This window comes from Maylandia zebra, linkage group LG20 (genome assembly GCF_041146795.1).
Source record: "Maylandia zebra isolate NMK-2024a linkage group LG20, Mzebra_GT3a, whole genome shotgun sequence".
NCBI classification, from domain to species: Eukaryota; Metazoa; Chordata; class Actinopteri; order Cichliformes; family Cichlidae; genus Maylandia; species Maylandia zebra.
In genome coordinates, this window is record NC_135186.1 from 17,073,677 (window position 1) to 17,097,400 (window position 23,724).

General features: G+C 40.8%; 1 long non-coding RNA gene across 1 annotated transcript; it reads right to left on the reverse strand.

Annotated features, from left to right (window-relative positions):
- Positions 1 to 1,932: 1,932 nt before the first annotated feature.
- On the reverse strand, positions 1,933 to 22,806 carry LOC143414427 (uncharacterized). Its single transcript, XR_013095051.1, has 4 exons — positions 22,635 to 22,806; positions 22,272 to 22,387; positions 2,828 to 3,110; positions 1,933 to 2,646 (listed from the first exon to the last, which is right to left on the reverse strand). It is a non-coding gene; the product is annotated as an uncharacterized LOC143414427 (long non-coding RNA).
- Between the last annotated feature and the right edge of the window lie 918 nt (positions 22,807 to 23,724).

Sequence of the window (23,724 nt, forward strand, 5' to 3'; positions counted from 1 at the left end):
ACTTAGGGGGAGAGCCAAGGTGAAAATCAGCACTGACCAAAAACAGCACAAAGGCTTTTATACAAAGGCCAAAAAACTGAGATTAAAGATTAAAATTGTAAGTGTAACAAATATACAAAAAATAAGAAATCAGGAAGGGGGAAATACTTCTTCACAGCACTGTAAATGACATTTGTCAGGGAATCCTACTGTGTATCACAAAAGATTAATTATTTTAGGCATACACTACCTCCATGATAACATGCATGATTGCACAGTATATCTTTATGATCACAGTCAAGTATGTGACGACAGATAACGGCCTTAAGCCTTGATGCATACAGATGCAAACACACACATCAAAGTGGATAAATGTAAGTCAACACATCTTGTACAGACCAAGATGTAAACTAAAGAAAGCCCCATGCAAAAGAATGAATACTAACTTTTTACAACCAAAAAGGATTTCCTAGATTTGACAACATGATCTAAGCTGGTTTATTATACTTGCCGAGGGCTCTATTTATATATACAATGCCTGTGCTCTAAGCCTTTTCAATATATGTGATAATGGGATTCATTGCTTCCCTTCCTTTGCCCCTTTTTATTCTCCTTTCCCTCTGCCCGTCAGGAACGTCCATCCGAAAAGGAAGGTGCTGCATTTAAATTATGCTGGCAGTTTACTGTAAGGGTCCACTGGGGAAATCGAAGAAGAGACAGAGAGGGTGGGTTGGTGGGGGAGGGGTGGTGGTGTAGAACAGAGTTATGGGAAATAGGGTGTAAGCAAAGTATGCCTACAGATGGGGGAGGATACTGACGGAGATGTTGGGAAGAGGTTGAGTGGGCGGGCGAGGGAAGTGGCAAATGGGAAGTGGATGCAGAGGAGTGAGTGAGTGAGTGATAACAGAGGAAGTCACTGAGGGCAAAAGACGAAGGAAAGGAATAAAATTTGAATGACATGGTGACTGAGAGAGAGGGACAGAGGAGGTTAGAGAGAGGTTGTCCAGTCAGAGGGTGTGGAGGTGATGGTGTGATCCCTCCCATCCTCTCTCCTTGATCTGTGTTGTTCAAAACAGAGCATATATTTGTGGACACACTCCTGCACCTTCTCCCTCGTGTGGTTTCTGTTGACCATGTAAACCACTGTCTACTCTTCCTTTCTACTTCTGCTGATGGATAACAAACAAGCTCAGCCAATCCCAAAATGGTCTTTGTCATCCGTGCAGTAGAGGACTGGTGCGTTTTTGCTATTTACATGCAAATAGAGCCACCCCACCCAAAGAAACACCCCACCACCATGTCAATCCTGCATGTATACGAACACACACACGCACCTTACATCAACCTCTCTTACCTCTAATCCAGTCTGTCGTGTCCTGTGTTTATTTTATTTTAGGGGTGTATTTATAATATGTGTGAGCATCTGCTTACATATAACGGCTGTTGGAAAGTTTCTAAATACCTGCATTTTTTCACATTTTACTGTGATAAATATTTTTATTTTAAAGCCGATTATATTTTGATCAATTATTTTTTTAAAATTTTCAAAACTTTAGATTTTTAAAAACTGATAAAGCTTTTCAGACTACTCCTCACAGAGGTTTTTCAAAATTCTACAAAAGACCTGCTGGGCCTAACATGCCTGTATAATTTATTATATTTATTTTCACATCAGGTCTCTCTTTATTTAAAAAAGAGAGGCTTTGTGCAAAGGGGACCAGAACACGGGCATGCTCAATTTATATAGACCCCAGGGATAATTATGATGCATTCAATTCAACTCAGAGGTTGGAAATAGACCTCCTCCTCAGAAAAGTATGATGGGACAGCTGCTAAAGTCAGAATGCCAACTGTGAAACTCACATAACTTAAGAAATTACATCATTCAGTAAACATTAAGTTTATTGAGTTATTAAATGACACTAGCTTTATTAGTAAGTGGTAGAGATTTTATTACAGTTTTTGCCCGTTGCCTGAACACATTTTGCAAAACTTTGCTCATTGTGCCAAAACCCTAAACACAAGTAAACATGACACAACACTGGGAAATATACCATTCACATCTGCACCAAATTGAAACTCTACTCTCAAAACCTAAACTCTGCTATCAAAACCTAACATTCCTTTGTCAAAATGTAACTCTGTTGACAAAATGACACATACTTGCATCATATGCAAACACTTACAGAGCAGGAGGAACACACTAGTCTACTTTATATAAAGCACTGCAGTCTTTGATTTCCATTGTTCATTCAGAAGGCATATTTTCAGGAGACACATTTGCAAACAACCAAAAAAGCAAATAGACCTACTCAATATTGTACATTGCAGTACCATGAATTCAGATAAAGCAAAAAAAACAAAAACAAAAAAAAAACCATAATACAGTAATAGAAAAAACACTATACTGTAAACAAAAAATCATGACAATTGTGCATACGTGGGCTCATGGATCCCGCCGTCTGTTGGGGTCTGGCCACAGGACCTCATCAACATCGCAAGCAATGTCTTCTCCCGCTAGGCACTGGGGAAAATATCCTCTTCCATGTCAAAACCATCCATGGATTGCTGTCACCTGAATGTCGCCGCATTGCTCAGGTCGAATCCAGCTTCATCAATGAAAATGTATTCATGAGGCTGTGCAGCTCCATCCATGGCCAAGATTCTCTGAAAAAAAGGGGAACATATCACTGTACTACAGTGCTACACATACAGCACCCTCACCCCATCACACAGGTACCTGTGTAGCTCTCAGAATAGATCCATGTGGTACTGATATGGTACATATTCAGCTGCTACTGGACTTCACCAATACTCTATTGTAAATGTAAGGGACAGTTACACGTACCCATACATATTCAGCTCAAAGTCCTTTGACCCTGTCACTGTTCCTCTCGAATGGGACTCTGTAGAGCTGCTTCATGGTGATGCTGTGTTTACCCAAGATGCGTCTGATGGTGGTGATGCTCACATGGTCTATGTTGCTGAACACTCGCCTGTCTGCAAGTATTTTCCGTCGTAGCTGGTGGAGACGGATGGCATTGTCTGCCCTCACTAGGTCCACAACAGCAAGTTCCTGCCGTTGTGTGAACAGGCGTTGGCGTCCTCCCCCAGAAGGTCTTCGAGTCATTCTAGAGAAATACAACCACATATTGTCATCGGTTTGCTTATTTTTCTTACAGTACTTCACTGTATATACTGTATCATCCACTGTACAACACTGTACTTCAATATAAGTAATCATGGTATGTTTCACAGAAACTACCACTTTGGCTGCAAAAGGAGCATTAGCTCCTACACTTGATATGGTAATGTGATATACTGTAGAACAGTGCTATAAAACCATCTGAGTAGAGCAGAAGGTATGGAGGTGAAGACATACCTGTTTTCTAGTCGGAATGTTCGTATTACAGATGCCACTGTGAAGCGGCTTAGATGTGGGTGGACTCTGCCCAGCTTCCCTCATAGTCAGGCCGTGGTTGATGACATGGTCCACCAAAGTTGCTCTTATATCATCAGAAATATGGGTCCGTGCATGGCCTCTTTGACCTCCTCCTCCTCTTCCTCTTGCTCTCCCTCCATCCATGCTTGCAAAGTTCTTGAAATGGCTAAACTGAGGGCTTTTTGTGGTTGGCTAATTGGTGTTCAGTTTTGCAAGTAAGTGCCTTCAGGTTGAGTGGTTGCAATTACCCGATGTGTTTTGTATTTTGGATACATGTGTTTTCCAAATGGCACCCTGAAATTTCATTTTTGAACGAAGTGTCTTATGTATGAAATAGAGTGTAGTATGCAGGACCATGTGTGTTGCATAAAGGAGTAAGTGTGTTGCATAATTGCAACCAGAGTGCAAAGCAGCACTTTTGTTTAAGGTATGGGTACATGTGTTTGAGGTATGGTAACAAAAGCTTCAAGTTGTGTTACTTTAGTCTAAGCATGGGTTTATAGTGTTCAAGCAACGAGCAAAAACTGTAACAGTCCAATCTGGGCCTCATGAAAGTACACTCTCAAAGACTAGAAGCAGCAGTTAAAGGTGTGTGCTGTGGAACTGTGTGTAAAGCTATGGCGTCCTTCCCTTAATATACTTGGCACTAAAGTTAACCTTTCTAGTTTCTGTATACTGACAGTGATGGAAAACTCCAGTGGACACAAATTTCTATTTTGAAGTGTATTTCCAAAATTGCTCCGGATACATTAACTATGTTTTTGTTTCTATGTAGATCATCGCTCATCAGAACCTGTCATTTTTGATAAACACATTTTGGTCCAATATTTGAACAACGACACAATTTCTATGTGACTGCAGTGCAGACTTTCAACTTTAAGTCAAAGGGTTTAACAAAAGTATTGCATTAACTGTTTAGGCCATTTTTATACACGGTCCCCTACAATCTAAGGCTCAAAAGTAATTGGACAACTGACTGACATGCAGTTTAAACTATGCACATAAAACTAGTGTTTGATAGCTTTTCACAGGAACTCTCATGTATTATTAAGCTGAAAAGCCACCCCAAAAAACTACCAGAGAGAAGTGTAATGGCAATCTGGTATACCAGTTTACAAACTCTATTGTAATCTGCAAGGATTTCCATCAGAACAATTTACCCAAGAACCTGGGTGCAGACAAAGCCGCTCACTAAGCCTCAATATCTATACAGAACTATTAGAACAAGTCATTAGAGACAATGACAGTGACATATAGGTACTTCTCTTCAAGCACTTTTTCTGTGGTTATTCTAACATTCACACACATTCACATAATGAGTGTGCTGCCTAAACTTCTCTGTTACCCATTTATATTTTTAATCAACACTTAATAAATTTGATGAACTGTTTTCAAAATTCACGTGGCACAGGAAACAACCAAGAATTAGAATAGAACTGAAAAAACATTGGATATCGTATTACCAATATTACTCTCTCAAAAGGATTTTAGGGTCAAAACATGGACTAGCTCATAATAATGGCAGTCTTATGTCATTTGACTAACTGAGCAATTCACACTCCAAACACACACTCCTTCAAGAATCTTCAACTGAGGACTTTCTTAATCAAACATAAAGAATGAAGAAAGGTTTGGCACCCACAGCAAATGGGAAACCTTTAATAAAATTATATAAATTATAGAAGTTATAGGTCACCTCATCATATAATTTGGAGTATGGACTGGAACAATGCATTTCAGATGAAAAACAAAAATGGGAGGACAAACTGTGCTTAGATTAGGTGGAAAGAAAGATGTACGAGAGTACCCCTGCTAAACACCTCCAATACATGGAGGGAATTCAGATGAAAGAGAATTAGTATTTTCTAGTTTTTATTTTTAGACTGGTAATAGTGAAAAAAAATTAGTGCAACACAATTAAGTGAGTGTTGGAGACAACATGGGCCACACATGAATGACAATACTAGCATATTATGGTCATGTCCTAAACTAACAATATTTTGGGAGGCAATCTTGAAGACACCCAAAGATGTATTCCACCAAAATTTCATAGAGGACCTGAATGTGGTGCTTTGGGGTTTAATACCAGAGGGCACTGATGGAACAGCTAAACAATATCTTCAAGACATCCTGCTAACTGCAGCAATCAGCTGTATAACACTTAAGTGGTTCAAACCTAACCCCTCACCAACATATAACAACTGGGTCAAGAAAGTACAGGAGACATATCAGATGGAACAATTCTCCCTGAGAATTCAAAAACATATATTTATCAAATACTGGAGGTCAGCGATGGTAAACCTGACTTAGCATACTGATTATCAGAAATAAACTGATCCAAAACAACAAACAATCAACACATTACTTCTACATTCACAGTTTTCTTGTCTTGCAACTATTTTTTTCTTTTTCTTTTTATATTATTATATTTGAATTTTTCTATTTAGTTACATAACCTACCTCCCTAAGGTATATATTTACCATAGTGGCTCTTTAGTGCAGTGGTTTTATTATATTTGTGCAATAAGCAAAGGGTCCTTGGTACAGTTATTGTAAGGAGCCACAAATCAATGGTGATTGCATCAGGTAGAGTATGTGGAGAAAAGAAATAAGCAAAATCAAACATGTGCAGCTAACAGCTGTGGCATCCCTATGTGAATAAGGAAAAAGTAGGTTTTTGTTATTACAAACTATAATATGGCAATTTACTCTCAAAGCAGAGCACTAATTACACTTAAATGTCTATTACAAGTAAACCTATTTGCTTTTTTAAATTTCGTTTTGTTTTGCTTTTTCTTGACTTGCTCCCAGACCAGTGAACCAGGGTTACAGCTGAAACTGTATCAGAAGAAAACATCTGAGCAGCACATTGATTTAATAAAACACAACATAGTTTAATTATATTCAGATCCTCCTTTGTCTTAATGCTAAAGCAATAACACTGATAAGTATGATAACTTTGAGCAGCTTTTCTTCCTGGCTGTAAACAAACTACACTGATACAGTGAGAGTGGTTAAAGCACTCATGCTACATTCACATGTCTTTAACATTTGGCTTACTTACACTCATGGTTAGATTAGGAAACCCTGTAGTAACTGCCAGCGTTTGGAAAATATATCCTGGATATGCTGATCTTGCTTTGTAATACAGGCATCAAGTTTCAAGACTACAAACTATTAGTCTTGAGACTGTTGTAGTACTTTCATTAGTCCGCTATTTTGTTACCACATTTGCAACAGACAGGGAAATAAAAATTTATTTAAAAGAATGTCATTCACTGTGTCAGATTAGGTGTTTTAAATGTTCGTCCTCAGTGAGTTCCTCTATTTTCATTTTCTCTTGGAAGTTAGTTGTATCCGTCTTTTCATCTACACACAAAAAAAGGTCAATCTACAGATTATTCTTAAAGAACTCGAATACAACGAGCATTTGCAGAGTTTCTCTTCACTCTCCTGCTTCCTTGCCTTTTTCTCCTCCTTCCTTCAAACTATAACAGGAGCACAAACAGACCATTATGCCAGACAGGCAGACATGATTTCTCTCTATCTGTCTCCCCTTCTCTCTTACTTGTACAAAGACGCAGCACACAGCCCCGCCGCTTCCTCTCCTCGTGAATGAAATAGGAAGTGCAGAGGAGACTGAAGTGTAAAGAGTCCTCTGTCTCCTCCGTCTCTCTCAGACAGGAGTGACACCACAGCCGACAACAACAACAAGGACAGTGACAAGCGACGCTGCCGAATTATTCATGAGGGCTGAAGAACGCAACCGCAAAGGAGCTCAGTGTCTACAAAACTCACTCACTCAGCAGCCTGTGTGTTTTCAAAGCCGTCCCGTTCATGAGTTACAGCCCCAAACTTACACCCTCCAAGAAGACATTTCCCTCTCAATGGCGCCCACCTGGTCTGAGAAAGGAAAGCGCCAAACTAAGGCTTCAAGTATCAAAGTGCCTATTCTCCAACTTGGTTGAAAAGTTTGCAGTTTGTCACAAGTGGTGCTCTGTTGCAAAACAAGACAACTTTGTGTGACACCTGAGCTCATACAAAGCGTCTGTTAAAACGGCGTGCGCCAGTGGGAGATACGCTTCACATCCATAATGAGGAAATAAACAAACTTTGTCCCAAGTCACTTTTCACTTTGGAAAAGTTTCAAAACAATACTTTCCCCAGAAAAAAAGAAAACAGCATTTCATAAATCCATCCCTATGTTTCTATGAAAAAGAAGGCATTATCTCTCATCTTTAAAGGACAACTGTGAATGCCTTATCGTAAAAATGTATTTAAATGTGTTGTTATTACTCTCATTATGCTGCGCTGGTTATTTGTTTATGGAAAAAGGTTTTTGTGTTTCGCTGACTGGGCCTTAAAAAGCTATGGTCCTCAATGGAGTCAGCCTCTTTATTGTTGCCGTGTAAGGAAAATAGGTTTGTTTTGTGCTTTTTATTTCAAGGCAAGATAAACTTAAGAAGCCATGGACTGTAAAACATAAAGGTTAGACTAATTTTTATTAAAGTTTTTAACGAAATCACATTGCTAAATAGGTTAGAGAGTGTGTAGGGACACACTCTCTAACCTATTTAGCAATCTTGAAAAGATAAACTACTTAACTCAAGGCTTATCTCTCTCTCGCTCTCGCTCTCTACAGACACACACACACACACACATATGTGTATATATATATGTGTATATATACACATATATATATATACAGTGGGGCAAAAAAGTATTTAGTCAGCCACCGATTGTGCAAGTTCCCCCACTTAAAATGATGACAGAGGTCAGTAATTTGCACCAGAGGTACACTTCAACTGTGAGAGACAGAATGTGAAAAAAAAATCCATGAATCCACATGGTAGGATTTGTAAATAATTTATTTGTAAATTAGGGTGGAAAATAAGTATTTGGTCACCTCAAACAAGGAAAATCTCTGGCTCTCACAGACCTGTAACGTCTTCTGTAAGAAGCTTTTCTGTCCCCCACTCGTTACCTGTATGAATGGCACCTGTTTGAACTCATCATCTGTATAAAAGACACCTGTCCACAGCCTCAAACAGTCACACTCCAAACTCCGCCATGGCCAAGACCAAAGAGCTTTCGAAGGACACCAGGAAAAGTATTGTAGACCTGCACCAGACTGGGAAGATTGAATCTACAATAGGCAAGCAGCTTGGTGTGAAAAAATCAACTGTGGGAGCAATCATCAGAAAATGGAAGACATACAAGACCACTGATAATCTCCCTCGATCTGGGGCTCCACGCAAGATCTCATCCCGTGGGGTCAAAATGATCATGAGAACGGTGAGCAAAGATCCCAGAACCACATGGGGGGACTTGGTGAATGACCTGCAGAGAGCTGGGACCAAAGTAACAAAGGTCACCATCAGTAACACACTACAACGGCAGGGAACCAAATCCCGCAGTGCCAGACGTGTTCCGCTGCTGAAGCCAGTGCATGTCCAGGCCCGTCTGAAGTTTGCCAGAGAGCACATGGATGATACAGCAGAGGATTGGGAGAATGTCATGTGGTCAGATGAAACCAAAGTAGAACTTTTTGGTATAAACTCAACTCGTCGTGTTTGGAGGAAGAAGAATACTGAGTTGCATCCCAAGAACACCATACCTACTGTGAAGCATGGGGGTGGAAACATCATGCTATGGGGCTGTTTTTCTGCCAAGGGGACAGGACGACTGATCCGTGTTAAGGACAGAATGAATGGGGCCATGTATCATGAGATTTTGAGCCAAAACCTCCTTCCATCAGTGAGAACTTTGAAGATGAAACGAGGCTGGGTCTTCCAACATGACAATGATCCAAAACACACCGCCCGGGCAACAAAGGAGTGGCTCCGTAAGAAGCATTTGAAAGTCCTGGAGTGGCCTAGCCAGTCTCCAGACCTCAACCCCATAGAAAATCTGTGGCGGGAGTTGAAAGTCAGTGTTGCTCGGCGACAGCCCCAAAGCATCACTGCTCTCGAGAAGATCTGCATGGAGGAATGGGCCAAAATACCAACTACTGTGTGTGCAAACCTGGTAAAGACCTATAGTAAACGTTTGACCTCTGTTATTGCCAACAAAGGTTATGTTACAAAGTATTGAGTTGTATTTTTGTTATTGACCAAATACTTATTTTCCACCCTGATTTACGAATAAATTCTTTACAAATCCTACCATGTGGATTCATGGATTTTTTTTTCACATTCTGTCTCTCACAGTTGAAGTGTACCTCTGGTGCAAATTACTGACCTCTGTCATCATTTTAGGTGGGGGAACTTGCACAATCGGTGGCTGACTAAATACTTTTTTTGCCCCACTGTATATACACATATATGGTGAGATAGTCCTCAATGAATAGAAATTAATTAAGGCAAACAGCTAAACTCAAAAGTCCTGGAAGTGGGGGACAGTGCCTCTGGATCGGCACACTGGAGTGGTAGCACTCTTTTGCAAGAAGTCGGACCAGAGGGTGTGCTCCGATATCTGAGGGATCACACTTCTCAACATCCCCAGGAAGATCTACACCAGGGTGCTGCAGAGGAGAGTCCATCCATTAGTTGACCTCCCAATTCAGGAGGAGCAATATTGTTCCCATCCTGGTCGTGAAACACTGGACCACCATCCTCTCAAGGTTGCGAGAGAGAGCACTGTAGTGTGCCCAACCAGTCTACATGTGGTTGTTTACCTTGAAGAAGGCATTCAACCATGTCCCTTGGAGCATCCTGTGGGTCAGACCTTCCCAAAGTGTGGGGCCCGCCCCCTAGGGGGGGCGCAGAGCCATGGGGGGGGGGGGGGGGGGGGGCTGTGTGAAAAGGGAAAAAAAACAAACAAGGCTTGGACACTGCTAGCACGGGGCAAACGCAAAGCAGGAGATGAGGCATGGCTGAATATGTTTCCAAACCAACTTCATTTTAAGCCAAAGACTAGAAAATATGGAGAAGCATATCTTCCCTTTGGCTTCACCTGCACAAGTGCCAAGGTAGGTCTCCCCTGCAGAATTGGTTTTCCCTTTGTCGGGAGCAGGGGTTGTGCTCTTCAAATCACAGACAAACAGTATTCCACATTCTTGATTTTTAGTTCACAAACACTTGTTGTAATGACTAACTACTCCTGACATTTTGGAGATGTTTGCTCTTTATACAGTAACGTTACAGTGGGATACAAATAATATCAGGCTGATCCTGCCACAGTTTGTTCCCTCTGTCTAAATCAGGACAAACAGTATCCCACAGTTGTTTATGTTTTTAAACCCATTTTGCATAGAGAGGCATTTTTTGAAAAATGTATTGATAGCAATGTTGAATATTATTACACAGGAAAAAAACAACTACATGTAAAATAATTACACCGTGACAAACATTTTTCATGTAAAACAAAGGGGGGCCCAGCAAAAAAAGTTTGGGAACCACTGCTGTGGGTGATGCTCTGAGAGTATGAGGTGACTGACCCATTGCAACGAGGGGTTTCAGTCTCTGTACAACCACAGCAAGAGCTTGGTTCACATTTCTCACCATAGGTCGGACTTATTCCTGGGTCACCTCTTTGCTTTTTACTTACACTGTGACCTCCAGCTTGTACTAGGGTGGCTTGCACCCTGTTGGGTGCCTGTTGTAGTGACGAGGGAAGCAATTTACCAGTTACAGTTTTTGCTCGTTGCTTGAACACTATAAACCCATGCTTAGACTAAAGTAACACAACTTGAAGCTTTTGTTACCATACCTCAAACACATGTACCCATACCTTAAACAAAAGTGCTGCTTTGCACTCTGGTTGCAATTATGCAACACACTTACTCCTTTATGCAACACACATGGTCCTGCATACTACACTCTATTTCATACATAAGACACTTCGTTCAAAAATGAAATTTCAGGGTGCCATTTGGAAAACACATGTATCCAAAATACAAAACACATCGGGTAATTGCAACCACTCAAATATACACCTGAAGGCACTTACTTGCAAAACTGAACACCAATTAGCCAACCACAAAAAGCCCTCAGTTTAGCCATTTCAAGAACTTTGCAAGCATGGATGGAGGGAGAGCAAGAGGAAGAGGAGGAGGAGGTCAAAGAGGCCATGCACGGACCCATATTTCTGATGATATAAGAGCAACTTTGGTGGACCATGTCATCAACCACGGCCTGACTATGAGGGAAGCTGGGCAGAGAGTCCACCCACATCTAAGCCGCTTCACAGTGGCATCTGTAATACGAACATTCCGACTAGAAAACAGGTATGTCTTCACCTCCATACCTTCTGCTCTACTCAGATGGTTTTATAGCACTATTCTACAGTATATCACATTACCATATCAAGTGTAGGAGCTAATGCTCCTTTTGCAGCCAAAGTGGTAGTTTCTGTGAAACATACCATGATTCCTTATATTGAAGTAGTGTTGTACAGTGGATGATACAGTATATACAGTGAAGTACTGTAAGAAAAATAAGCAAACCGATGACAATATGTGGTTGTATTTCTCTAGAATGACTCGAAGACCTTCTGGGGGAGGACGCCAACGCCTGTTCACACAACGGCAGGAACTTGCTGTTGTGGACCTAGTGAGGGCAGACAATGCCATCCGTCTCCACCAGCTACGACGGAAAATACTTGCAGACAGGCGAGTGTTCAGCAACATAGACCATGTGAGCATCACCACCATCAGACGCATCTTGGGTAAACACAGCATCACCATGAAGCAGCTCTACAGAGTCCCATTCGAGAGGAACAGTGACAGGGTCAAAGGACTTTGAGCTGAATATGTACGGGTACGTGTAACTGTCCCTTACATTTACAATAGAGTATTGGTGAAGTCCAGTAGCAGCTGAATATGTACCATATCAGTACCACATGGATCTATTCTGAGAGCTACACAGGTACCTGTGTGATGGGGTGAGGGTGCTGTATGTGTAGCACTGTAGTACAGTGATATGTTCCCCTTTTTTTCAGAGAATCTTGGCCATGGATGGAGCTGCACAGCCTCATGAATACATTTTCATTGATGAAGCTGGATTCGACCTGAGCAATGCGGCGACATTCAGGTGACAGCAATCCATGGATGGTTTTGACATGGAAGAGGATATTTTCCCCAGTGCCTAGCGGGAGAAGACATTGCTTGCGATGTTGATGAGGTCCTGTGGCCAGACCCCAACAGACGGCGGGATCCATGAGCCCACGTATGCACAATTGTCATGATTTTTTGTTTACAGTATAGTGTTTTTTCTATTACTGTATTATGGTTTTTTTTTTGTTTTTGTTTTTTTTGCTTTATCTGAATTCATGGTACTGCAATGTACAATATTGAGTAGGTCTATTTGCTTTTTTGGTTGTTTGCAAATGTGTCTCCTGAAAATATGCCTTCTGAATGAACAATGGAAATCAAAGACTGCAGTGCTTTATATAAAGTAGACTAGTGTGTTCCTCCTGCTCTGTAAGTGTTTGCATATGATGCAAGTATGTGTCATTTTGTCAACAGAGTTACATTTTGACAAAGGAATGTTAGGTTTTGATAGCAGAGTTTAGGTTTTGAGAGTAGAGTTTCAATTTGGTGCAGATGTGAATGGTATATTTCCCAGTGTTGTGTCATGTTTACTTGTGTTTAGGGTTTTGGCACAATGAGCAAAGTTTTGCAAAATGTGTTCAGGCAACGGGCAAAAACTGTATTGTGTTGTTGTTGTTTTTTTTGCTTTATCTGAATTCATGGTACTGCAATGTACAATATTGAGTAGGTCTATTTGCGTTTTTGGTTGTTTGAAAATGTGTGTCCTGTAAATGTGCCTTCTGAATAAACAATGGAAATCAAGGACTGCAGTGTTTTATATAAAGAAGACTAGTGTGTTCCCCCTGATCTGTCAGTGTTTGCATATGATGCAAGTATGTGTCATTTTGTCATTTTGAGTTACATTTTGACAAAGGAATGTCAGGTTTTGACAGCAGAGTTTAGGTTTTGGGAGTAGAGTTTCAATTTGGCACAGATGTGAATGGTATATTTCCCAGTGTTGTGTCATGTGTACTTGTGTGTACAGTTTTGGCACAGAGAGCGGAGTTTTGCAAAATGTGTTCAAGCAGTGGGCAAAAACTGTAATCTGTTTTTACCCTCGCTGACCACTAGGTAGTGACGGAAGGAAATTGGCCCGATTTGCTTTACCAACTTTCTTGCTAATAGATATTGCTCAAACTAACCAAGCAATATCATAAAAGGCAGCCTGAAGCAACATATACAGACAATAAGACAGCAGTGGTATCTCAGCTCTCTGAAGAGGGTGAAGGGCCAAAGACCTCCGGTAAGAACTGTTGAGAGTATACAAAGACTGACATCTAAACCATAAGTTTCCAGCTCTATGCTGCCTCCTACTGTTGACAGTTTTATTTACTTCTCAGTGTCAATTTCACAAAGTGCTCCTTTAATGTTTTCCTGAACAGTGAAAATACTGGAAATAGTAATTTCTACTGGTTACTGGTGGATTACATTCAGTGGAATCAGAGGACTAGCAGACATAAGCATTTCAACTGTGGAAAAATCAGATGACATTTATTTTTATTTTCTGCCAGTAAACAGGCACTAGATGTTTATATTCATATGACTGTGGTCTTTGTGCAGCAATATTCAGTCAGCCAAATGTCTTTATCTCTGGTCTCGTCGTCTCAATTGCGACCTCCCAGCATTGCTAAGTGCAGTACCCCCTAAACAGGATGAATGCTGTGGGGTTCATGGGCTGCATATCTCAGAGTCAAGACCCTCAATGCAGGGGGCATAACTCCCCTAAGATCCCTGGAGGCACCACAGGGTTGAATCTAATGAATGTGGGTCACAGGGAACTCCACCATGTGTGTGTGTGTCTGTGTGTGTCTGTGTGTGTCTGTGTCTGTGTGTGAGAGAGACAGTAAACTGTCAGACTGCCTTTGGGGTGATAATAAAGAAAGGACCTATTTCTCAAAGCAGGAGGTGGAGCATAAAGACATACAAACACATGAAACATGAACACACGACCACATGTTTATGAAACAGAGTCCCACACACGCACATGTGCAAAATGTATGAAGACAAATAGAAGAGCAAATCTGAATCCTGATTTAGACTATCTGAAAGGAAGGCGTTCCACTTCACAGATCAGGCATCAAATACAAAAGCACACTGAGGATCTACAGTGCATATTGTGTAACACTTTCACTATCCTGCTGAGCTGCTAGCACCATACTTCCACTGCATTTTCTACCATCCTGCCCTGCGGATTCCCGTGACTGAGCCATGAATACTGCATGGCTTTCCTGGAAGCACAGGGCCCTTGTGGAACTTGCAGGCAAAATACACGGGTTCCTCTGCAGGTCACTGTGCCACACTGTCTCCATTCTATATTTATGCAGAATGAACCTAACTGTGAGTGTTATGCATGTGGGGTGGCTTTTGTGTGGGTGGGCCAGGATGACAGAGACTGAGAGATGATAAAAAAGAGAGTATTTTTTATTTGTGTGCAGGTAATAGTGTACGTCGCCATGCCATGGGAGGAATATGGGTGTATGTGCTTATATTTATATAAACATGCATGGTCTGATAAGTGTGTCTATGGTTGTTTTTCTGTAATACTAGGACTTGAAGTGTGTGTGTGTGTGTGTGTGTGTGTGTGTGTGTGTGTGTGTGTGTGTGTGTGTGTGTGTGTGTGTGTGTGTGTTTAGATAGATGTTTAGATATCTTTGTGAGGACCAAAAATTGGAATGCTACTATACTTGTTGGAACCAACAGTCCCTTATGGGAACAAAATGCCCATCCCTACAAGTTTGAAAGCATTTTTGAGATTCAAAATTATGTTTTTTGTGTCAAGGTTACAATTAGATTATGGTTACGTTTAGGCAATCATTTTTGATAGTTAGGGTAAGCAGCAAAGAAAAGCATCATTTCAATTAAATGTCCTCACTAACATATGAAAACAAGTGTGTGTGTCTGTGCCGGAAGTGAAATAACACCTTTTTTTTTAAATCAGGAATATAATGTCACATGTTCGCCTGCATGGACTTGAGGGCTCAGACTCCATAGAGAATGTATTCAGTGTACCAGAAGAATCATGATGTATCACACTGGGCAGGGGTGGGGGAAGGGTGTGTGTGTGTGTCAGAGAAAGAGAGAGACAAAGATGACCAAACACTAGCTACAGACAATATGTGCACCACATTTCCCATTTCCGAGTTGTTACAGGGGGAAGTAGACGGGTGGGGGGGTGGCTGCAGCTCTTTTGGCGATAATAGCAGGGAATGCAGACAATGGTGAAGGTGATTCAATAAACAGCCCAGATGCTTCATTTTGAAACAGAAAACACACACATATTCATAAGCACACAGACACACAATATAGGTGCACAATGAGAACCCTCCTTTGCACAACTTGACATATGGCGCGCACAATTTCCCTCGCAATTTCAGATCCAACTCCCACAGACGTCCTCACACGCAAATTGCCACACCTCCCCCCTGCACACACACACACACGCACACACACACACACACACACACACACCTCCCTCCCTCTCTTCTTCTTTCCTCATTGCCCCGTCTCTTCATCCTTCCCTCCCAATTCACTCTTCTTTCTGAAAGTCATCTGCTCGCTAAGCAGTAAGCAACATTGCGGCCCGCTCGCAGAAATGAGAGTATACAAATGATTTGTGGCACAGGCGTCCCACTGGCGCCAGCCTAGATGGCGGTGAGGAGGGGGGTCCAGGGTGGGCTGGGTTGGGGGGGATAATGTCACTTTCACCTTGTGTTTTTCTAGCAGGCCCATGATGATAATTTTTCCCCATTTTCATCACAAATTTGTTTTGGGCAAGGGCTAGCGAGAGAAGAGAGAGTGAGCCAGAGTGCATGAGGGGGAGATGATGGAGCAAGTCCCCCTTATGCTTTGCTGAGTGGAAGCAGAGACAGACAGAGAAAGAAAGGGTGGAGGGGGGTAAGGATGGAGGAGGAGGGTATGTTTAAAGGGGGATGGAGAAAAGAGGAAAGAGAGAGGTTTGGGGGGGCGGGGGCATCTGCACAGTGACCTTTTTCTGATCCAATCTCACTGATGAATCCTAATGAAGGATTTAATAAAATCACAGTTTACAATCTGTCTCTGCATCAAAGCATGCAATCCAATTCAAAACACAGGCCCATCTACATTTCCAATATTGTTGCAAACCCATCAACCCCACCGAGCCCTTTCCCGAAAACTAAACGAGCACATGTATGTGTGTGTGTGTGTGTGGTTGTGTGTGTGTGTGCGCGAGGGAGGGAGGGAGAAACAAAGTGAAGAAAAAAATTGGCCAGGCCAGAGAATGAGCGGCTGGCGCATTTGTTCCAGCTGTAGCCTAATGTCACAACTCGTCATATTCATTTGGTCTCTTAATGAGGCTAAAGTCAACAAGGTGCAGCATACATGAGTGGAATTGCTGCTGCTGCGGCTCACTGCTAAATGAACACAGAGAAACAGACGAGAGTGTAAAAGACACAGAGTGCATGATGGTAAGAGAGCAGAACACGAGAAATCATTTCAAACTTGATAACGCACAGGCCTCACACAAACGCACTCCTCATACACATCATCATCTGACATTTCCCTGAAATCAAAAGGGCACACCTGTTACGCTGACAGTGAGCTTTGAGTCTGCAGAGTAAACAGGACAGATTGATAGATCAATGCAACCGTTTGAATGTCTGTAAGGTGATGCAGTGAAGTGAAGAAGACAGTGCTGACAACCGTAAAGCAAATCATTTAAAAACACCAAACCTGTGGGACTCTGTAAACACTCTGCAACAGTGACATCTGCTGGTGAAGGCTGAAGCTAACAGTGTGTGTATGGCAAAACCATACCAAGAATTTAAAACAAGTCCAAAACAAAACACGAACAAATATTTACGTCAAACAATGCAATTGAATGTCAAGAAAAATAAAGGGTCACTCAAACAAATTGTGAAGTGTTGTTTGAAACTAACTGTATTCAAAACAGTGACCTTACCTGGAGCAAGGCCACTGTTTGAAAAAAGTCCTAGGGCCTGTTCTCCATACGTTCAGGACATTCTCAGTGAAATCTTGATGAGATCCCAGATCTGTCAGTTCTCAAAAGTCAAACTTACTCAGGGGCAGGTTTATTAAGTATAAAGAAGATGGACCTGCACAGCAGCATTTGACCATTCTGTGCAATTCTTGTGTGAGGAGCTGCTTGAAATGTGTGCGCTAACAATAAGAAAAGCATTTGAGGTGGACATGATATCACAACTGTCCCTTATTTTACCATCTTTGACTTTTAGAGAGGTGTTGGTTTAAATCATGAAGAAAAAAAATCATATACGTAGTCTAATTCAGTGTTTCCCAACCACTGATTCGCCTCACATAGGTGTGGAAGATTATCTGCTTCCAGCTGATTAGTAACAGGCAGAACAATTACATTCTCTTCTACGGAGGGCAGTACAACTACCTGCTCTAATTAAATTGATTGCCAACTGCCAGTAAAACAGAAGAAGATGAAGAAGAAATTACATAATAGTCATGCTGTGAGACCAGAGTAGATAAATATCTGATAAGAAAAGCAGTCAATCTGACCTAGGTCCTAGAGAAAAGGCCCTAGCATGAGCAATGGTCAGAAGAAAGCAAAAAAGGTATACTGGGGACAAAACGGAGCCAGAGGAGGAGAGGAGGAGAACAGTACGCATTAATCATGTTTAACTTGTTGGGTATTTGTTTGTTTTGTTTCTAATTCTGTGTTCATGCATAATCTAGGCTTGTTTTGGTTTAAAGAATTGTATTTTGAGCTTTTCCCTGTGGCCTGCTTTTGGGTCCTCTTCTTCCTGTGAATGCTTCCTGTGATTGACAGTTTTACCGTGTTTTACAGTGTCAGGCTATGTTACCTTAGAGTAACAAATTTTTGCTTAACAAATTTATTAGAACACCTGCCATAAAACAAGGGAATGGCAGAAAATGTAGAAATCTCTCAAAAACATGTTTAAAACTAAAAAATGACTGAATTCACATTTTTATACCCAAGTCTCTTCTTCTGCTATTGAGAGTCCAAAATTAATTAAGCATCTTACACTGAGCATTTCCTACTTTCCCTAGTCTGTGACTAAAAAAACGCAAACATTCGGGCTGATTTAATCCAGCTAGCATCTCTCATGGATTTGAAGAAGCAGCCATCAAAGTTATTATTTCCTGAGAGTGACATCTTTATTAAAGAGTATTTGGCCAATCTCAGCTTCAAGTCCCTGAACAACATTGACAATCTGCAGTCTTAGGTTCCTGTATTACTACTAATCACTTTCTGTGTGAAACCCACTTTATAAAGCTTTGTCATTCTGATGACATTAAAATGCTACAGTGATGACTTGAGGACATCAAATTCCTGGGGAGGAATGTTAATCTACTTGACAAGAGGAACTGAAGTTATAGGGCAAAGTACAGGCTTCCATTTATGTAAGAAAAAAATCATCTAGAGTATTTCTAACTCAAGTAAAGTCATAGACAAGACATTACAAACCGGAGTGACCTCACAGTGTTAACATCCATCATTTATATACAGTCTATGGAAGAAACTGATTTGAGAAAACAGCCTTTAAAAAATGATTTGCCAATTCTTATTTGGAAAACACTATTGTATTTTCTTTTTAATAATACATATCAACATTACATTTTTCCATGTATCTGTTTTCTTAAACTATAAGATTATATGCAAAAAAGTTGTTTCAACTTTAACATAACAATTTGCAAACACATATATGTTATTTTAAATGTTTAGATAAAAGGCAAAACTGTCAGCTCTACCTTTTGAAACTACACCTGCGCCACGATTATTGAACTAGGCAAGGATGAAATGACCAGGCTTACAGTGATTCATGTTGTGATGTTGATCGCCCATCTCCAAATTGGTTTTCCATTTTTAAACCCTTCCCCAACACAAGCAGTGCAAGTGGAACTACAGAACAAACACCCTTGGAGGACATGTAAGCAGGGTGGTGGGAAACATAGAGGTTGTTTTATGGGGTGGGGGGGTTGAACAGCATCTCACTGCTCCAAAAAGAGCCTCTTGCTACATCTGCTCTGTGTTAATAAATAACATAACTCCATCTGCACAGTATCTACAAAAATGGGATCAAAGCCATGTTACTGATAGCAGGTTATAGATCAGCGGTATCTCTGAGGAATAGTAGCATTGATTGAATATGAAATCTAATGCATGACTGTTGCCTGCATCTGTACAGCTGTAATTTTTGTTCAATTACACTTTAGATTGCAGTTACTCTCTGTACCATTAACACCCATTAATGAGTCTGTGCCAGAATCCCACTCTGGGTGAACAATTCTGTGAGCATATATGGTTTAAACACAGGTCTTTAATGCTGGGGATGTGGTGCATATTTACTAATTCTGCATAAGTGTGTCTCTAGAAGGTTCCAGAGTTGATCAGAGTGTGGAGCGACAGCTGTGCTACAAATCAGTGTCCATTTACTGGTGACAAAGTCATTAAAGCCTGCTCATCTCATAAAACACAATGCACATGGTCAAATACCATTTGCTTCTTTCATGCTCATAACTCAGTCTACTGCACACATGCACACATGCACACACACACGGACAGATGCACATGCAAACACACAGTTTCTCACAAAACTAAACTGAGTGTGTCAATTGGACTGAGCACAGGGGGCAGTGTGTGTGTGTGTGTGTGTGTGTGTGTGTGTGTGTGTGTGTGTGTGTGTGTGTGTGTGTGTGTGTGTGTGTGTGTGTGTGTACGTTGTTTGTGCATCCATAATAAGCAGGGTGATAACAACCAGAGGCACAGCACAGCAGCACAGCACAGCAGCCATAAAGACTGTCACACTTTATCCAAGGGTTGTTTTATGATAAGTGCACACCACAACACATATCCCATAGTCTCCTTTTACTCTTTCAATTTAGCACAGCTGTACAAAATGTATGCAAATCAGCTGTATGGATAAAGCGTATTAGAAGTCTTGTTCTTTTTCTTTGCTGTCTTTACACAGTTAAATCTATGCCTAAGTATTATCAAGTATTTCTTGAATTAGTTAATGCAAAGGACAAAAAACTTTTGTCCTCCAGTATATTGACTTCATGGGTGCTGTAGGAAAGGGTGGGTCAGTCTTCCCCTTCACAGATTTACACACAAGGTTACCGGTGCTATCAGAGGATTAATGCACGATAGGCAGGCACTGAGGTGTAAAATGTCACTAACCTCAGTCTGATCTAGGGTCAGCTGCTAGACACCCAGAAGGTCGCTGCAACACCTGAACCTACACAGTGCAGCAGTTACAGTATGGACATACATTTGTAATTGTAGCAGTGTTAGCAAATATGTCACACAGAAATGAAAAAAATATCCAAATAAATAAAGTTTCAACAGACTTCTGAATCTACCCTTCCATCTGTTTTTTTAGATGCTTACAAGTGAGGGTAACAGAAAAACTAGAGCCTCTCCAAGGTCTCATAGGGTGATGGGTTGTATTTGATCATACCTGGAAATGTAGCCATTCATTCATGTGGAATATTTACCAGGGAATATCAGTATTAACTGAAGGTTGATTGTATTTGTTCGCGATAGGAATACACACATTTCAGTCCTATCATCCAAAATTAAAAAATTTCTGCATTCATCAGCCTCAATCTTTTCAACACACTCTCTTCACTTGTTAGTATATTTCTATTCTGTTTTTAATAAGACCAACCTGCTGTACAGGTGTGCTTGTGTTCCACCACAGTCTCTCTGCTCAGCCAAACAAGTGTCTGACCTCACTATAAGCCTTTTGCCTTTGCCAGCTCTCTTTACTAACCTCTTCTTTTGAATACTTTCCTGTAAGTCCTCATTCCACCACCACGTCTCCTTTTCTACTTTTGTCTTTCCAGAGAATCCGCCAAACAATTTCTTGGCAGTTTTTTGTCCTCACTCTTCTTGAAGTACATGCTCACCATAGTCATTTTCAAGCAAATTAACATTGGCTAAATGATTATTGTTGTGCATTTTTTGTGATGAATAATATGATAGTGAGTGTAGATTTTCCCAAAAAAGTCATCATCTGGCTGGGATTAAATGTTCATCTAAAACCTGATTGTGGCTATAAAATGAAGACTGGTGATGGCAGGTTTTCTTTGGGCCAATCACTGATTAAGTAGCCAGTGGAAAGGATGCTCTGGTATGACTGGAAGTTACAGTTAGGGTGGGCCAGGCAGCGTTTTGTTTTGAAGTAGTAAAACTGAAATCACCTTTTGATATATCAGTTGATCAATCTGAAAAGTACAATCTGACTTTTGTTATCTAAAGGGTTAAAGCTTCAGATAACAAAGAGCTGAAAGAAACTGGAAAGTTCCCAAATGGTTGTCCCTAAGAGCAAAAAGTGGGGAAAAAAATGTCATCAAAGATGCAGACTTTAGAACTGAGCGCTGAAAACAAGCCGGATGTTTGGTGTTCTTTTTAACCAAAGGACCTCATGGAAATGTGTTTAAAGTTGAAAGCTGAAATTTTCAAAAGTACTCAGACATGAAAATAAAAGAGTAGTGTCCACTAAAGCAGGCATTGTGAAATATATAAGCATGCAAAAATCCTTTTTGCACTTTGGACTTTTAGTTCAAAATCAAGACAGACATAAAAGAGGCTCATCTCGTTATGTCTTTATTTGCACGTCATAAGCTTTTACTCCTAGCATACTTATAGGTCCAATTATTAATTCAATGCACACTTTTTAATTTGAACAATCCTTGGCCCTATTTATTATTTATGGATCATGGGATGTATCAGCATTTTTAGTGAGGGACTTGTTATAGTTTTTGCAGACTAAGCTCACCATACACAGCACTCATACAGACTTCCTCATCGTGAGCGAGCTATCTTACCTTTCTCAACGATTTCGCAATCCTTCATGGCCCAGTCACAGTCAGAGTGTGTAAGCACAGCTGTTGGTGACCTCTTGACCTTGAGATGAAGAATTCCAGTAGACATCACCATGTGCCTGAAGAGGAAACGCAAACATCTAATATGTTTGTATGCACATTTTCACAGTAGATTTCACTGTGAGCTTTGAAGCCAAAGCATGCTAAAAAGTTGGGGAGGTTTTCCCTTTCTTTTATTCACATCTGGCTAGTGCTTTTTACAGCAAAAAGTATACAATAGTAGATGATTACCATAGAACTATTTTGAGCAATGTTGACATAAGTAACAGGAAAGCAAAAAAAAAAAACAAACCCAAAAAAACTTACCTCCATTGAATAAGCTCCAACTCAAAAGTTCAAAACTGATTTCAGGACTTCTTGACCTCTTATATTGATCAATATCTTCTTGCTCAAACAGTTCAGAAAACTTTAAAAATAACTGTTTGCTGAACACTGCGCCATGGTGACAGGACAAAAGAAAGAAAAAAAGTTCCTCTTTTCTTAAGAATGCTGTCGGAGTGGTTTTGTTGCCACTTAAGCATTCAGGAAGAGAAGAAGTCACAATGCTGTCCTTTCAGGGGTTAGAGGGAGAACAAAAAAGGGGGGGGGGGACACAAGCCAAAATATGGCTGAGGGCTTAAACTCCACTGAGCATGTGTCATACATTTATTTTGAAATGTACCATTCAGGGAAATGCATGCCATTAAAGATGAACTATTTAGAACTAAAATATGTATTTACAGCAGACAAGTGGAAACATGCCTTCATCTAGATGTAATTCAATAAATAGGCATGGTTTCCTGACAGCAGGAAGATCAAAGTAACAGCAGAGAGTCACTGTGCCCCAGGCAACTCCAGCAGTCCCTCACACAGCTCCCTATTGTCCTGCCTTGTGACTACAAGTGCATCCCCTCTCAGCCTGCTCCTTTCATACCACTGTTTTCTTCAGTGAGATGGCCACACCAAGCAAAATCCAGTAGCCAAAAGTCACAAGACTGCCTCGAGAGAAAGTTCCAAACCATCTCTACAAAGAGTTATCTCCAGAAAATGTTTCAATGGAGTTTTCGCCACTCAATGACATGAAATCCACAGCACACACTTGTTCCCAGCAAATATTAACTCTCACCTGGATTTTGTCAGTTGAAGTCTGTTGAACGCTTAAAGAGGAGTGAACAGGTGGGTGAGTGCTGCAGTGATTTCCCTAAACAAACAGACACAGGAGAGCACCTGCAATTCAAATACAAGGCCAACATGTAAAACGAAACCAATTCGTGTCCCAAAACCTCCATTTGCCTGTATTTGAATGCAGCCAAAAGAGGCCAAGATGTGCTATATAAGACAAAATAAGACGAACTGAGTCAATTTGCTTTTCTTTTTTTTTCAGGAAAAGCATGGCTATGTCCCCACTGTGTGGTCG